Genomic DNA, 19,441 nt, shown 5'->3' with positions numbered 1-19,441 from the left:
TGGAGATCTTGTATCAAGTATGCAAGATGGTGCCTCCGTGACTGGTGCTTCTGAGACTTTGGGAACCAAAGAAATTGGATTCATCATTTATTTTTGGTTCTGGGCATAGTTCTTCTCCTTTCTTTCCCATGGAGTTTGCCAGCAGCTTGTTCTGATAGCTGCCAGTAGAAATGGAGACAGCAGGAGTCCAGGAAAAGACTGCCTTTGCCTTAATTTCGAGATCTATTGTGAGATACATGTGATCTTCCTGCCCAGAGGATATCCCTGCCTCCTAAGCAGAATTTAATTTAATGGGAGTGAAGGGGGAGCACAACTCCTTCCCACCTCTTCCATAAAGCACACACTGCTCTTCCCCATTGCTGCTTCTTCTGCTTGGCTTTTGTGGTGATTGACAGCTCCCCCTCCTATTCTTCACTGTTGATCTGCTTTAACCACTGGTCCAAAGAGGATTCTGTGAAGAGCTTGCACATTCACAGTTCAGTGCATCTGTCTGCTGCCTCCCCCAGCCACCAAGGCTATTATTTTTCTTTGATATTCAAGGAATGAATTTACACCAGAGGTGAGTAAGATATGGCCTACGGGTCGAATCCAGCCCGCCAAGCTGTTTGATCTGGCCGGCGACCCACCTTGCCACTCCTCTGCTCCCAGGCCAATCGAGACCCGGGGCCAGGAGAGTGTGTCAAGTCATTTGCTGTTCAAAGCACCTGGCAGCTTCCTCCCCCTGATGTATTTTGACATGATGGTTGCTGAGAATGCCCTCCTGCTGAATCTCCCACATTGAATGTTTGATAGAAAGCCCAGGTCACAGCGCATGAAGGAAAAGGGGTGGGGGAAATTATGGTGGTGTGGTCATGGACAGTGTAATCCAGCAAAACTGTACAGTGGCAAAGCCCACATGCTAGCCCACGTCTTGCCAGTGCTGGCACTAGATGTCACAACAAGGTGTTACATTTCTATATTAAAGAAGCATTTGTTTCAGAGTTCTATAACCGTATACAGGAGGCTCCCGCTTTATGACGGCCTGATTTACAATCCCCCCTACTTATGACCTTTTCCGTAAATGCAGAAGGGGCCGAAATCCCCCAACTTACGTCCTCGGCCCTGCATTTACAATAGCACATGACGCGCTTGTCGTAAATGAAGGCTCGAGTTATGATGCCCCTGACTTGTAATACTATCCCAATAACTGATTGGGTCGCAAGTTGGGGGCAGCCTGTAATGCATTGAACCTTGATTTATACAATGATACTGTGAAAACCCCATTTTAACTTCCAAATATTTACTTTCACATTCCTGGAGCTGAATGCAAAGATGTGCATTTAGCACTTCACCTTACCAAGCAAAGCTAGCCTTTCAAAGAATACCTACTGTTTGTTTCAATAGTGCTTTGGGGCTTATATTTGTAGGGAAGCAACTGAATAATAATAATTCAAATGCTTTGCTTGGGATAAAAATCCCAGAGGTACATTTTTATTTTTATGTTGTCAACCTTACACATGCAATATAGGCACAGCATGTACATCCAGCATTCCCTGTGTCATGGCTTTTAAGTGTAAGGCTACCTTTCATATAGCTTTATCAAATTCATTTAATAAAGGAATTAATTAATTTAGGTCTTATGAAAGATAATGGATTGATAATCATGGAATTTGACACCCCCAGTGCAAGTTTCTTCAATATGGCCCATTGACTTACCTCAAATAACTTGACTGGCCATTCATTCACCAGTCAGCCATTTGGTATCCTGCATTAGGGGTTTCTGAAATGTGGACATGTCACCAATGGTAGTAGGTTGACGTCACCTGTTTTTCATAGGCCAACAAACAACTGTCAGATCTTAATGACTTTTGGTCACTAGTGATCTGGGGTGGAACTGAACAGGATATACAGAGATAAAATACCCAAGATATCAAACCTCTCACTCTTTGGCTTGTTTTGCAGAAGTTCATACTAAATTATCATAATGCTCTTTCCTGACATTAACATTTGAATAATTTGAAAACCTACTGTATATTCCCTCTTTAAAACATATACCTTGTTACAATACAGATCATTTGGCACAAAAACCACAGGGTTATAGCTCTATAAAGGTGTCATATAAAGTCATGCACATGGTAGGGTTCCTAGACTTCAAAGCCAGAAGGGACCACAATCATCATCTGGTCTGATCTCCTGTGTAACACAGGTCATAGAACTCCCCTCTAGATTATTACATATTTGTTCCCTGGGTACGTACCTATTAGTGTAATAAAATTACTTGTTAATTCTTAACTCATTGGAAAGCCAAACTGATGGAGCTTCTTGAGGTTAGTACTGTAAGGTACGTTTTCTAATCTATCCAGCATTCTCATGGATTTTTTTCTGAAGTCTTTCCAATTTAGCAGCATCATTCTTAAATTGTGGGCTCCATCCAGAACTGGACTCAGTCTTCCAGCAGTGGTTGCTCCATTGACAAATAGAGGTTAAATAACTTGTATGCTTCTACTTGATACATCATTAGCTTTTTTTTTATTGTCTTCAGCAGATAATCATGTACAGCTGATCATCTACCATGACTCTAAGATCTTTATCAGAGTCACTATGACCTGGGGTGGAGTCTCCCTCAAGTATTGCTTGCTTGGTAAGCTGGGTGCAAGCAATTTAGATCACTCCAAATAAGTGACAATCTTCATTATCTCACTCTTCCCCAATTTCTGTATCCTCTTCAAAGTTTATCAGTGATGATTGTTTAAAAAAAATAACATCGATGAAGATATTAAATACCACAAGGTCAAGAATCAACCCTCCCTTTACAAATTACATTTTGAGACCTGTGAGTTAACCAGTTTCTAATACAGTTAATATGTGCACCGAATCACATTTGTTTTTGGTATAAGAATCAAGGCCCTGGTTCTGTACTGTGATCCGCATGTATGGAGTTAATTTGGCCTTGTGTGGGTTCAGCCGTCTGCTTATGTGGATCATAATGTAGGAATGAATCTAAATAAATAAGTACACCCAGCCATTTACACAGCATGTGTCTCATCTGGAACTGGGATTGTTCCTATTTCCTCACTCAGGCACAACTCCCATTGAAATTAAGGGCTGGGCAAGACTGCAGGACTGAGCCATAAAAATGGATTCACTTTGAAATCATTTTATTGCAGAGCATAATACTTGCTTTCATGAAGTGTTGGTATATAAAGACATAAACCTTACATCACATTGGCAATGCATATGTTTTAGTTAAATGGGGGGATGACAGTACACTAAGGAAATAATTAAACTTCAACAAAATAAGGGATAACATTCAAGTCGGGTCTAATCACATTATGTATAGCATAGTTTCAAATTGGAAGTTCATAAAAACCAACCAAACCTCAGCCAGTTTGTTTGGCATCTGGCCTGTTCCATGTGGCACCACTCCAAGACAGTTTGAAACCATTTCTGCGATGGGATGGCGCTGAGCCACTTTTCCAAAAGGAGAGGGTAATTTTTCTGGTGGGAAAGTGCAGCCAATGGTGAGTCATGAGGGATCAGAGTATCAGGGGTTTTTTTGGTTGTTGTTCCTTCAAACCTTGTTTTTTGGTTGTTTATTTCTTTTGGTAAAGTAAAATTAATTTAAATATAGAAAAGTTGCCATTAGGATAGTATTAAGGATCTGATTTAAACTGACAGGAGGCAGGAAATTCAGAGTAAGGATGACCTTCTGCTTTAGATTATAGCAATTTTATTAAAGACTGTTACAACAAATAAAACAGGCTGTCATTTTGGGAGATGCAATCACCTTCTTCATATGTCCCTCCCACAAATGATATTTAAAGACCTACACAGTCCAGGCAGAAACAAGAAAAGCTTTTGAAGGTTAATTTTTCTCCTAACCCTGAACTTTGAAATGTATAGTGCATGAATGGTTAGTGCTAGTAAAAACAACAGGGAGTCCAGTGGCACCTTTAAAGATTAACACATTTATTAGGGCATAAACTTTCATGAGAAATAACTCGCTTCTTCAGATGCTTGAAAAGAAAGAAAGGCATGCTTCCAACTCTTATACTGATAACATGTTTTTTTCCTCTGATTTTATTTTTTACCAATGAGGTGTCTTTCTCCTGAATTTTGAATATTTTTTTGTCTACATTTTAATTTTTAAGAACTAGGACATACCAAAGGATGAGTTACGGCATATTAATTCATGCCCACAACTAGGTTCAAATTAACTCCCCAGTGGAGTGTCATTGGATCATTTTATTAAGAAGTGGTTTTAATATTGTTAATTGTAATGTCTCAAATTCTGAGCAGTGAATTATGTTAAACTAGTCACTGTTCTGATTTCTTATATTAACCAATCAAAGCACACAAATTCAGCTGCCTTTTTAATTTGCTGTGTAATAAAGCCTGACATTTTCTTTTTCTGCCTAGTATGTGTGGTTCCCTGTTTGACTGATTTTTATCAGGAAAAGATGACTACCAATTCATAAGCACCAGGGTCAAATCAGAGACATTATTTCCCTTTTCCAGCCTGGGGAAGAACTTTCAACTCTTTCTTTAGAAGATAGGTGGAAATTTGATCATATAAAACTTGGGGTTCTTAGACATCCAGTGGACTACAGGGTGCCAGTGCTCCTTCTTAAACATCTCTCTGATAAGTTTCCTGGAGTGTTGGGCCTCAATATATTGAAAATCTAATATTGTATTCCTTGTGTGCCCAAAACTCACCTATAGCCTCAGAACCTGTTCATGTAAGAACTTGAATATGTGCTTAAAGTGAAGCAATTGCTTTCCTGAAGTAGAAAATAACAGAATTCCAGGGTGTGCAGGAATTCAGCCTCGGAGGGAATGGTGTTTGAGAACATGCTTACTCAAACAGTTATATGACATTACTACTGTAAAGGATTCCCCTTTCTCTAAACATAACAATACTTTATATGTAAAGAGTATTGTTGCAGTATTTTGTTGCATTCAAAAATAAGATATGAAGAGTAAACACAAAGGAAAGAAAGAAATAAAGTAAATTGTGCATTCAAAAATTAATAGCATTCCTATTATTTGATGCTATACAAATAATAGGAATAATTAACGTAAACTCTATGCTTGTTGCTCTAATTCTTGAGTTCTCTACAGTTTCAAGGAGAGTTATCTGAATGCAGTGGTTTAAATTTGTGGACTATTTGAGACTGGTAAAATGGAAATCTGGAGAGATTTACTGATAATCCACCTCCATGCTGGCCTTCTGACGCTCCATTAATTACAGTCCTTTTTTTGAGCAGAGACTGCAAAACATGCTGAACTGTATCTTGGTTTTATGCTGTTAGTTTTTCTCCTCATTTTTGTATTTTTTTGATAGTCCCAGATAGAGATTTGAATGTTCAAAGCATGCAGATTGGAGTATTTTATGGTAATGCTGTAAGCTTTGGCTGTTTGCTTTCCCATTGAGTATTGTCGTTGTGGGAATGCAGAAAGGGTTACCTACTGCTGTTTTATTATTAATGAAACATTCACATGAATTCCATGCAAAATTGATTTTGAACATTATATAAGAATCAACTATGAGGCCTCTAAGTGTAATTGAGAAATCTATTTGTAATTTATTTTGCCTATAAGAACCCATGGTCCCATTATAAACAATTTTACAGTATTTCTCCCCTATTAAACAGCTATTTTGCACATCTGTTTGTCCTCTACAATATGACATGCTGATGGATAGAAACTGTGAGCTGATGGATAGAAACTTGAAATACCATGTGGGTACACAGTTTGTTTTATTTCCTCATTCAAGTGGCTTGCTACCAGTACAAATATTTTCATCAACGTGCAGGTGAACAGTGTTAATAGCTCATTATCTAACACTATCATTATCTAAAGTGTTAAATGATGAATAGTATAAGCACTCCTTGAAGATGAGAGAATATGCTTCTCCATTGGTGGCAAAAATTCTGCTACTTCTCTTAAGCTTTTAGAGGGACACTCAAATGCTGAGCAAAACTGTTCTTGTATTTATGGTCTAGGACACAGTCAAGAGAATTTGATTTTCCTTCTGTTTGTATCAAACATGTTGACTTGGAATAAGTCACTTAGGGCCTATTTTTTTCAAAAGCATGTGTACAACTGTATGCATAATTTCTGCATTCCAATAACGATTTTATGCACCCCACTAGCCATGTGAACATGCATGTATGCCAAATTCACTTGTAATAATGGAAATTCATATATTACATAGGGACTTCTAGCATGTATGCTTTCTAAAATCAGGCCAACAATATCTCTGCTTTGGTATCCTTATCAATAAAATTGGAATAATAAGCAGGCTAACTTGCTTGGTGTTTAGATCATCATTCCAAAGGTGCTATGGAAATGCAGCATTTTAAACCAAAATTTTCCTCGTCGGTGGGACTAACCTTAGCACCTTTGGATTATAAAATCCATCTGTAAAGCCCAGTGCAGAATACATTGTTCATTCTGAGTATCCAGGACTAGTAAGGACCTGGGGGCATTTCTTTCCTAAGTATCTGTGCATTCCTGGGTGGTTCTGCTGTGGCTATTGGCTCTGCTTACACCTGATGAACCAATAGAGACTCGCTTCTCTACAATTTAAGGAGATGACCTTGACTGTGAGTTTAAGACCTCTATAGGGAATGAAAGAACTCTGAATACTCCAGTTCTAGCTAGGACATCAGGGACAGAAGGATTGACTAGGTAAAGCCCCCTTGTGATTGTGTTTTCTGCGATGCTTCAGGTGGTGTAGTCAAATCCCAAAAACCTACTGTAAGAGAAGCCACATATGCTGGCTTCTCAGGCTGCAAGTATTAGTCTTTTGGTTAGTTAGAAAAGGTCTTCCTGACTCTGATCAGTAGCAGAACCTGACCATTGCCTGGTTTTCCACTCCTTCGTCTATCTCAGATTCTTTACCAGGCCATCTAGGATAATCTGGTCTGAGCTTCAATAGAACACAGGCCATAGAGCTTCCACAAAATATTTCCTTGAGCAGCTCTCTTCCTAGAGCAGAAACGTCCTATCTTGGCTAAAATACATAAATCCCATCTTTGTAAACGACGTCTGTAGTTGCCTCAGGAATCATATTATAGTGAAGGGAAAAGTGGTGGTCAGTAGAATCATGAATAAGAAGAGAAGTTCTTTGGGAGGTAACCTCTCTATCCGTCTGAAAACCACACTGTGGCATAAAATGTTTGCAGACACTCTCTTACTTGGCTTACAGCTACTGGGTTGAGCTTGGCTTTCCATTTAATATGGATTATGGTGCTTCTTATGGATTGGCTTGTGATAGGAGAAATTGCTGTTGCACCACTATACTGGGCAAGAGATAGAAATGGGCCTGACCTACAAAAAGTAGGGGCTGATCAGAAAAAAGGTGACACAATCTGTATTTTCTCAGCATGCTTGGGAGTTTGGATTTGACATTTTAGTTGTGAATCCGAAGTACAAAAGTGGAACACAACATAAATGTTACATTTCTTCCTGTTTTGTGTAGAGGCCCCGCCCCACCCCGCCCCACCCCCACTACCAAGTGAGAGTAGGCTCAGGATGAAGCAATTCTTGTTCTCCCTCTTCTCAGATAAAGTGGAACCATTGTGGCTCCCCAGTACAGGAAGGGAAGGATTTAGGGAAGGCTACATGAGGAATACTGCTTATACACTAGCTATTTTTTTTTCTTTAGAGTGTGAGCATAGGAGAGAGAGAAGCTGTTGCAGCTTGGCTTGGGAATAAGGCATGGTGTAATCTCTTGTGGGCTTCTCAGATACAAATTATCCAACTACATGTCTCTGACACAATGAGGTCCAAAATAGTCATGTTTTTGGCCCTTTGGCCAAAATAACCTTCAGTCTTACCCTGTTTAGGGCATTCAAGATTCACAAGTAACAGGATTTCTCCTCATATCTACAGTGACATGTTTGTGTTGTTGCATATTTATTCCTTGACATTGTATCATATCAGAGAAAAACTCACCTACGCAAGGAACATTTAGCTCTGCACCATAACTAAAAGTCCAGCCATGATCTAAAAGCTGGTGTTTTTATATAAAAACCGCAAACTTTTATCAGTGTTAAAGATTTAATGTACTGCAGGACAAACATGATAAGGCCTGGTATTTAACAGAATTATTTTTTGCATGCTCTGTTTTGGTAGGAGGTTTTAGAATATATTTCTTACACCATAAATATTGGGCAATTTCAGGAAACATTAGAAAAAGCCACAATTAAGCCACATTAGCATTGTTGGTTATTCAAGTGAAAACTAGACTTTATAACTCAGATAGAAAATGGTACAAAATGAACGAGATAGGAGAGGAAAAGACATGCTATGAAATCTGGAGTCTAGTAAATATATATATCAGATTACTATATCTGTTTTCATTTTTTTTTCTGAATAAGCTAGTTTAGGCTATATATCAGAAAATATTTTATGACTTAGTTAAAATAAAAGTGTCGAAGGTACAGGTCTGCAGTTGTAGCAGAAATATACAACAGATTGCAGACAACATTTTCCCACTGTATTGTCAATGTAATTTCTGTAACCTCTCCACATCAGTGCTGGGTTTAATAATAGATAAATGTAGGAAGAGCCAAGTTAAAAGTTTTGGTAGCTGCTTATTCATACTTTATACATCTTCTTTTTGGATTTAATATATTTAATTATGATTATTTAGTGCTTATGGAAATATGGATCGATAAAGATTAAGAGTTTGATCCCATACCCATGGAAACATTCTTGTTGAGATCAATGGGACTTTGATTAGAATGTAATCAAAATAGTTGCAGAACTGGTATAGCAGGACTCCAACACTTCAGGCTGCCCTCTATGTCCTTGCCTGTAATCTGAATGGGAGATAAGAGTAAACTTGGGGCTTCTACTTAGTAGTACGCTTAGACATAAATTGCATGACATTTTGTGAGATTTTGAAAATTTTCTTATTCCACATTGATCCAAAACCAACAGTCTTCAAGGCTTAAAAAAACACACAAGCCATATCAGATGTTGATTCCAGAATAGCCAATAACCTGGTGGTTGGGGCAGTCACCTGGCATGTGGGAGACCCAGATTCAAAGTCCAATTATGTCTTAGTTAGAACAGGGACATGAGCATAGGCCAGTTCTATACCAAATGTGTGCCTTAATCAGGGAGTTACAGAGTTAGGCTACCTCCCTCTTTCTCTTTCTCTCTGGCCCAATGAGTATTTAATTATTTATACAATTATTATTATGTCCCTGTGATGGGGAGTGCATACCCTGCACTGAAGCAGGCGGGGCTAAGACTCTGTGGGAAGAGGAAGTCTAGCCCTTTCACCCAGACGGGGCATGCTCCAAATGCTGGGGCAGTATAAAAGGCAGCAGAGCAGCTCAGTCTGGGCTGGCCAGCAAAGGACTGGGACCTCCATCCGGATCTCCTGAGCTGCTACAGCCAGTAAACCCAACGGTGGAGACCTGGGAGATGGCCTCCATGCAACCCCCATGAAGTTCCAGGGAGAAGCTGCTGTCAGAGAACCGGAAGATCCAGCTACCATGTGGGACATTAGTCTGACTGAAGCAGTAAGAAGTAACCCAGGGAGTGTGCTGGGGCAGCCTCTTCCACCAAAGTATACTTGGCGTGTTTCGGCTCAATTCCTCGCCGAGGGAGAGGCAGACTGTTCTGATGCTCACAGGGCCATGGGTTGGCACTTGGTGGAGCTGGGTGGGCCCAGGTACCCCTACCAGGGCATTAGCTCCCATCCTACTGACTGACTAGTAGGACACACTGCCCTGAACCTGAGGGCTATTTACTGACTCTGGCTAGTAGGTCACACTGTCCTGAACAAGGGGGGGGGGTGTATAATAACTCTTGCCATTGGGCCACACTGCCCTGCGAGCAGGGCCCCTTATGGACTCGGGGTTACCCGGAGACGAGGGAAGTTTCGCAGACTGTAGAGACAACCAGCTGCCTCCTGGCCAAGGAGACTGTGTCCGCACCCTAGTGACGGGGAATCCATACACCGCCACAGACCCCCAACAGCAGGGAATGAGAGAGAATCTTCTTGGAGCACTGGGGAAGTTCCAGAAGATGGGAAGAAAGCCAATGTCATGCCAATAGTTAAAAAGAATAAATGGGAAGACCCAGTTAATTATGGTGCACCAGTCTGACATCAGTTCAGGGCAAGATAATGAAATGGCTGATATGGGACTTGATTGCTAAAGAATTAAAGGAGCTTAATGTAATTAATGCACATCAGTGCAGATTTATGGAAAATAGATCCTGTTAAACTTACTGGATTTTTTTCCCATGTGGTCACAAATTTGGTAGATATAATACTGGTAATGCAAGAGAAGGCATTTTACTTATTCCCTCTTTACAATTACTTTTAGAGACCTATCAACCAGTTTTTAATCCATTTAATGTGCACTAGGTTAATGTGATAACTTTCCATATTTTTAAATGGTCTCTAAAAGTAATTGTAAAGAGGGAGTTGTCATCACATGGGTGTGTTTCCAATGAGTCGTGTGGAGATCTTTTCTTGGCTTGATGCTATTTAACATTTTTATCAATGAGTTGGAAGACAGCATGAAATAATCACGGATAAAGTTAGCTGATGAGACACAAATGGGGGAGTGCTAAGTAGTGAAGAGGGCAGGTCACCGATGCAGAGTGATCTGGAACACTTAATAAACTGGCTGCAAGCAAACAATACGTGTTTTAATACAACTAAATGTAAATGTATATCTTTAGAAATAAAGAATGCAGGCCATACTCACTGGATTGCTTCCTAGGAAAGAGTCCTTAGTCACTGAAAAAGACTTGGGTATCATCGTGGATAAACAGCTGAACATGAGCTCCCACTGTGATGCTGTGGCCAAAAGAGCTAATGAGGTCCAGGGTGGATACATGGAAATCTTGAGTAAGAGTGGAGATGTTGTTTTAACTGTATGTGTGGCAATGTTGTGACCACTTCCGGAAGACTGTCCAGTTCTGGTGTGCACAAATCAAGAACAAAGTTGCTAACATGGAAAGAGTTCAGAGAAGAGCCACCAGAATAATTAATAAATTAGAAAACAAGCCTTATAGTGATAAACAGATTGAGCTCTTTGAGTCGGTCTTAACTAAGACATAAGAGTTTACAGTTCACTTGATAAGTGTCTGAGTATGCAATGAAGAACAAATATTTTAATCAACAGGCTCTTCAGTCTGGCAGAGAAAGGTACAACAGGATCCTAAGGCTGGAAGATGAAGCTAGACAAATGTGTTAGGGTCTGACTTAAATTTTTAAAGGTCAAAGTAATTAATAACTTACAACAGCTCATCAACCCTTGTGGTGGATGTTCCATCAGACAGTTTTAAATCAAGACTGGATATTTTCTATAAGATACACACTAGGAAATATTCTACAGAAGTTCTATGGTCTGTCATGTAGGAGCTCAGACTGGATGATTACAATGTTTCCTTCTGGTCTTGGAATCTATGAACTCTGGAATATCCAATGAGCTGGAGGGTGAAGGTGTTCACTTGGCAGATAGGAGATGTGGGCTCAGGTCCATGCTCCTATTGAAGGAGAGGAGAGGTTTGAGTCTCAATATCTCACATGCTAGGTGAGTGCCTTAATCACCACGCTTAGGCTATTCTGCTGTTCCCTTCTGTGGGAGGGGAGGGAGAGGCTCACCCTTCCCCAATTCTCTCTCAAACCAGAGAAATCTTTCCTGAAGAGAATTTCCTCAAAACTGATAGGGTCCCACTTAAAAAAAAATCCCCTACCTGCTCTATGGAGTTCCTAGTTCTTCCACAGTCTCTTTTTGTGACCTTGGGCAGTTCATTAACATCTCTGTGTCTTAGCTCCTCATCTGCAAAATAAGGTTAATTAGTAATTTTTCTGTTTTGTCTATTTGGAGTTAAAGTTCTTGGGAGCAGAGATTCTCTCTCTCACTTTGTGTATGGACAATGCCCAGCACAATGAATCCCTGCTCTTGATTGGTACCTCTACACCCCGCTGTAATACAAACAATAACAACACTGCTATTGGGAGTGTGGTGATCATTCATTCTTTTCTATTTTAGTCCTTGGCTTCTCTGCCAGGGTGCTTTTTTGTGATACTAGGTCCAGGACTGAGGTCTCTCAGAGAGAATCTTAAAAGAAATATTCAAGCTGTAGGACCAGCTCCAGAGCATGAAAGTGATGTTAGAACTAAGTTTGAAGCTAAAGAATACTGTTGACTAAATTTCCTTCTATTGTCAGACACAATAATTGCCCTTGAGGTACTCCAGCTCCAAATGCTGCCAAGTTCTACTGATGTTATTACACATGATTTGTGTCAACCCTGTTATAAGAACCTTCCACTAATTAATGGAGATTGCCTATCTCTTAGAACTGGAAGGGACCTTGAAAGGTCATTGAGTCCAGTCCCCTGCCTTCACAGCAGGACCAAGTACCATCCCTGACAAATTTTTGCTCCATTTCCCTAAATGGCCTCCACAAGGATTGAACTCACAATACTGGGTTTAGCAGGCCAATGCTCAAACCACTAAGCTATCCCCCCCCCCAAGCACTGATGAGCTTCATGTGCTATACCTACTACTAGAGTAAAATAAATATGGAAGATGACTTGCACGTTTTTAACTTTTATATAATGAAAGAAATAATTTTTGCAAAGATTGGCAGATCTTTTTCTGTTCCTTATAATATTTGATGAACAGGAAGTTTTATAATAGTTGGATAATCTCATAGACAAATACTTTATTGTGGACTCAAGTATTTAGGGAAATTTTAAAGTCATCATTTGTCATGAAAAACCACAGATGTTAGCTTTTTAGCCATTGTCTGAGAACAGATTTATTCAGCTAACCCACATTAAAAATGTGTAAATGTGTGGCAAACACAAAGGATCTCAAATATTGAACATAATGAATCTTGAATATCTTTAAAAAACAAACAGATGAACCATCTGGAAACAAGAGATGGATCTGAAATAACTTGTGCCAGTGGCACAATCCAAGCATAATCCCAGTCATAATTTATACAGAGCAACTCTATCATGAGCTGAAAACTATAAATTCAGAAGGCAGTCTGAGTTCAATGATGTCTGCACATTATTACTCCACTTGCCTGGTAAATATTGACTAAGGAGTGGCACATGATGTAGCAATGTGTTTACATCCTGCATATAAACCTTAAGGAGAAGATTTTTCTGACTAATAAACTTCTATGTTCTGAATTTTGCCTTCCATTTCTTTTTTTCCCCTAGTCAGTTGCAATGATGATTGTACTAGTTTTTAGCATGAAGATGGTGTGGATCAGTTTTATTGTGCTGAAATTACTTTGATGACAATTGATAATGTACACAAATGCTTAATATTCTGTAAAATAGGAGGATTTGATAACTGGAACAAAATTTGAACATTGCCATTAAGCATACCTTAATGTTGCTATACACCATTAGACATTCACACATAATTCATTGGCTGTTCCCTGTCTGCTGTCACCTGAAAAGGTTTCTCATTGCCATAGAATCCTAGCACAAACTGCTTATGATGGAAAGTACCATGTTTGCCCATTAATTTTACTATTATATCACTAATTCTAATGAGTTTCAGCTCAGCTCATTTTCCCATGGCTCCAGAGTGTTTTTGGTAGCTAGCAGTTATATTGGTAGTAAGCACGGGCCAATACAAATTAGAGCTTGTATTCTTTACGCTGCTGGCAGAGATAAGACAACTCAACAAACAATACATTATGAAGAACATTTCGCTGGCTATTTTAAATGGTGAATATATTATAAATCTGGTTAGGAACAAAAATGCAGTATATCTTAAAATGTGACTGATTTAAACCTATACCTAATGTGTTTTGTAGGTTAGCAATAATTTGACTTGCTGAGTGGATGACGTTTATGGGCATAAGGCACTGCACTAGGCAAATAAAAAGGTGTAGGCAGTGTCCACACTACTTAGTAAAGCACTGATGTTAAATCCTTTTTAAATATGCCATGTTGCATACTGTAGCATGGGAAAGTTGCACTTTGTAAGTGGCCATTTTCAGGAATTTTTTTTTTCATCTGACTTAGCTATCCTTCTATTTCCTTTTGCCTTTCTAATTCTCCTTTATCTCACCTTTTTTCCACCCCTCCTTTTTTTCCTCCCTCGGTACTAACTTTTTATTCTTTCAAAAGTTCCAGGTTCCATTGTTATCACAAAAGGATTTTGGCATGTCTCTGATAATTCTTGTTTGGTCTTATGTGGTGTGATTGGCATTATTTGAATGTTGTCATTGTTTGGATTATTGTAGTCTACGAAATTTAGATCTCATCAAGGTCCCTTTGTGCTAAGCAATGCCCATGCCCATCGCAAGAGACAGTACCTACCTTGAAATATTTACAATTTAAATGGACAAGAGAGACGAAGATCGTGAAAGTGGGGGGAGGGGAAGTGAAGTGAAATGACAAGATCACATAGCATGTTATTATTAGAGATAAAAATAGAACCCAGCTCTTAGTCTAGCAACTGAGCATTCCTTTCCCCTTCACCTTCTTAAAAGAAACTGGCTCCCTCTCTCATAAGAATGAGTTCTGTTTTTTGTAACACATTCAACTTATGAAACAATCTTCTCAAAAGCTACAAGATTGGTTAATTGAAAGGCTTTTATTGGAATTAGAGAGAAGCCCAAACCAAACCCCAGGTTTTGAGTACCCCAAAACTTTGTTTGAAATGTAGCTCTCACTTTTGCAGATTCTTCCTCTTCTTCTAATAGGAGTCTGAGAGCATACTATACTGATTTAAATTATTTATTCTATCGTTATTAATGTGAAAGGGTTGTATCATGGTTTCAAATAATGTTTCCCTTTTCTTCAATGGAAGCTGGGTACAGAGACACAGAGTTAAAATGTAGCTTAATGCAGTATGTTTGTATTGAACTTTTTTTTTTTTTTTTTGTCCATCACTTTTAAAACTCTGTGCTAATATCAAGCTCTCTAAAATGAGAAGATCCAAAATAGAGAACAAGATAAGATCTATGGTAATTATTTTTTTCTGACTTTTACCCCCTCTGTGGGCTTTTAGCTTTATAAAGACCAAAAGGAATCAAGTAATAGCAAAATATTGCCCATTTCTATGTATTGTACAGGATTACAACACACACTGATAGCACTCAGATGACGATGATAACAACAAATTATTTTCAAATCCACTTTGGATATTCTCTTTATTGAATGCTGTCTAAGATTATTTACTTAATTTGTCAGTATTTTTAAGACCCTAGACTGCCACTGTTCAACAGTCATATATATCACACCTAAAAATATACCATCCTGAACCTTAATTACTGGGATGCCTGTTCCCCTCTTCTCTCTTTCATAGATTTTATTTTTTTGAGACCTAGGGTTTGCTCTTTCCTAATCTAGGGAACAAGAAGCTTTATAAAATAAAATGCAACAACTTCTCCACTTTTAATGGAGAATTTTGCTTGTGATAAACTGAGTTTTGTTTCTTTGATCCCGTGAGTATGTTTGCCTCTGTGAGCTCTATGAGATTATTCATCGTGGGAGTAAAATTCCTCACAGAAGTGTTTGCAGGATATCTTGCTGAATAAGATGCTCTATTTCAACCACAATCTTGGTTAAATATCGGAATCACTGATTGCAATTCTATAGCCTGTGTTATGCAGCATGTAAGGCTAAGTGATCACAATGATCCTGTCTGGTTTTAAAATATGTGGCTCAGGAATTAGGATACACTAGACAGATCAACGTGAGGAACACATGAATGTGTTTTTAATGTGACAACTTCCTGTAATTTTATTTTTAATAACCTCTGACATTACTGAAATTGTTTACTGTGATTGTGAGCATCTGGAAACACAGAAAAAACCCTCATTAACTACACCTAACCCCTTGTCCACCTCTAACCAATGCTGAGAATTAAGAAACAATACCTCCACGAGCAAGATGGGATTTAATTTAGTTTCTAATATAATCTCCAACAAAGTCTGCATATGGCCCACCCATGGGGAGTTTCTAATATTACAGAAACTTAAGTGTTTTTATCTCTAGCATTTTTTGCCATTTTTTTTTTACCTTTGTAAAGAAAAATTAATATACCCCCCCCCCCCCCCAGAATGTGCAGTGGCTCCAAATTTTAAATTATTACAGTTTCTATTTATAGATTGAGGGGCTGAATCTCTTATCCTTTACACCATTTTTATACTGGTATGAGTTCATTGAATCCAGTGGTGTTCCTCTGGATTAATACTGGTGTAAGTAGAAGGAGAATCATCTCTTAGGGAACGTTTACACTGCCGCATTATTTTGGAATAACTGATGTTATTTCAAAATAACATAATGCGCTTCTAAACAACAAACCATTATTTCAAAATAATGTCAAGATGGAGGACTTCTTACTCTGACTCCTGTAACCCTCATTTCATAAGGAGTAAGGGAAGCTGAAGGAAGAGTGTTCTTCCTTTGACTTCTTGCTATGTAGACAGCGCCAAAAGCTGAATTAAGCTATTTCGACTTCAGGTACACATTTGACGTAGCTGAAGTTACGTATCTTAATTTGACTTTTGCCCTTCAGTGTAGATATGCCCTTCATGTTTTTGGGGCAGGAATAAACAGAATCTGCTGTTTGACCAAACTTCCTTTTTAATTTAGATTCGTAATTTTGGCAGAAACATTTCACCAAACAGAAATGTTTAAGTAAATAGCTCTGCAGCATTCTTTTGCAGATGTAATGCATGCTAAGCACTTAATTGTAAAGGGTTGGAATATTTGAAGCCTGTGTGGAACTCGCATAAACTTATCTTTGCTATTTGTGCTTGTTATAACTAAGGGCTGGGTCCTAGTCCCCAGCATGAGACTTGAATAAACTGGCTTTACGTAGAAAAGCCCCTCTCTAGTTTTCTGAAAGGGGTTATAAAAGCAAATCTTCAAGACAAGATTTTGAACAATGACATGATAGTGACCAACATGGAAGAGTTTTTGCTGTAGATCTTTTTTGTCCCTTCTGAGCTAAAGTTTAGGAATAAACTCCAAAGCTAACTTCCTAACAATGCTGCTAAGGGGAAAATACCAGAGAGGCGGGTAGAAGGTGTTGCCTTGCTGTAGGCAAAGGACAATGAGCACGCAGCAGCAGCAGTAGCAGCAGCAGCAACCTCCTTTTATCTGACTACTTCTTGGTTTTTTTAAACAGCTGTTAACTCTAAACTATTATTCAGGAATGAGAGTCATAGAACTGATGACATTACAAAGAGTGAGCAGATAAAAGTCCAACTGCGTTATACTGCTGGCTTTGGCTGTAGAGGTAACCTTCATTAAGAAGAATAGCAGTCCTCCTTGAGTGGTTACTCAAGCAAAGATTATTATCCTGCCTTAACTCTACATACTGTCAGTTATTAAAATTTGCCTTTTTTTCCTGACATGAATTCAGAATTTATTTTCAGGGCATGACCACTTCTTACTAGCCAATGAGCAAGTCTGAATGCTGAGAATGTGAAATGATTGGCATGCAAACTGTTGAATGTATCCAGCGTACCTGTTTACTATGACTGACTTACCAAAAGGGTAGGTGTGCCAAGAAAGACAAGATTAATTCTTTTCTTTGATTCCTCTTGCCCAATGAGGCCAAGTATATGTTGGTAAAAGGAATAACCATGGCTTGATTACAGGAGGAAATGCAGGAATAACAAAGGTGGTATGGGAAGGATGGTTACATTTCTGCAAATATTAAGACGTCGTAACTGAGTTTGAAGAATGAGAGGTAGATGAGCCCACAGTTTGTGTAGTTTCACAGCAGTTCATCACAATGCTGAATGTTATGTCTTAGGAGAGCTCCTTAAATCATGACCCTGTGATGCAGTGATCAGGAACATAAACTACAAACCTTATTGTTCATATCCACATAGCACTGCAAGTCCTGTTCCAGCATTCACTGGGTTCATTAGGAAATTTCAGAAAGATTCTCTGAAGCTATCTCTTTCTAGGTTGTTCCAATGTTTTTGGTCAAAATTCTGAAGAGGAATCTTCTAAGACACATTAATTTTTTGTAGGTCTTTTTAGTATGTCCTATTTCTACTTTGAAATGGCTGGCCTGAGTAAATAGTTGGGCCTTTTAATATTCTCTGAAAGTCAACCAACTCAAATTCCTTTGGACAGAGGGTGGGGGAAACATTCTACACCTTGCTCTGAGCCATACAAATCTCAGGACTGCATGCTCACTCTGCTCTCAGCTGCTGTGCTGGCACATGTGTGGAGAGTTGATCCCAAACTAGAAAAGGAGAAAAACCAGACTTTTCATATGTACTAAAAACATCTAGGAGCCAATGAACTTTGTGAAGGACGGGTACAATATGTTCCATGTGTAAATATTTGCTAAGTAAATGAGCAGCATTCTGCACTAGTCACATTTTCTAAAGTGTCTTCAGGAATAGTTATATGTAGATCTGATTGTTATTTTCCAGTCTAGGGGTGACAAAGCATGAAGTCTTTGGGTGAGGTCTGTGTGTCTCAAGAAGGTTCTCAATATCATTGACCCAGCATACATAAACAGGTACTTATGGCTGCTGATCTCTGGATATCTGGAGGCAGTAGAGGACCCAAATGAGCTCCTACTTCACTAAAAAGCAGGCCAAGCTGCTCAGTAGAAAGTTGTTAGAGATATTAAGCAACTTACCACACTGATTGCATCTTCCTGCCATCCAACATGTAGCTGCCTCATCTGGTATCCAAGTCAACTAGCTTTCATCTTGTCTAGCTGCTGTGGTAAGTAGGCTATTGCCCTGCTTGAATCTAGTGAAAAAAGGGACACAGGGAATGCTGGCATCAACATCCTATTGGCATCACAGGGCAAGGAGTTTCATTGTTTCCTCAGAGATTGAACAGGAAGGATGAGGAAACAGAACCCTATATTGCCCCAGCAGAATAAGTCTTCTGGGTGAATAAGCTGTTAGTTTCCCCTCTCAACCAGGGCAGCTGGCAGGCTTGCTGGGCCTTTAGGAAAGGGGTGTGTGTGGGGAGGTCCTGGCTCCATGCTCCAAGCAGGAGTGGGGCTGGGACCATCCGGCCCTTGGCACTTCCCAGAGCACGCTGCACTGTAGCCCCTCCTCCGAGCCATTAGTGCTGCCCGTAGAACACTATACAGTGCTCCAGCGGCAATTTAAAGAGCGTGGGGCTCCAGCCATCACTGCCACTACCAGGCCCTTCTGAATTGCTTGGTCCTGGGCAGCTGCCACCTTTGTCCTCCCACTCCCTTGGTGAGCCTGTCCTCAATGTTCTGTTTCTTGTAGCTTTTCATTTACTTCTTGCTATGTTTGGGCAGCTTTTTATAGAGACAACTTACTCACCTGCAGGTGGATATGTCTCTAATTCCATTAACCTTTTTCCACCTAATATTATTAATGGTGGTTGGAACCTATTTTCCTACTGAGCAGCTTGTGGAATAGTATAGTTAACTCCAATTACCTCCTTTATAAAAGTAACATAAATCCCTATGGGCCTCTTCCC

This window comes from Pelodiscus sinensis, chromosome 7 (genome assembly GCF_052426305.1).
Source record: "Pelodiscus sinensis isolate ZL-2025 chromosome 7, ASM5242630v1, whole genome shotgun sequence".
Lineage (NCBI taxonomy): Eukaryota > Metazoa > Chordata > Testudines > Trionychidae > Pelodiscus > Pelodiscus sinensis.
Note: the sequence above shows the minus strand (reverse complement) of the source record.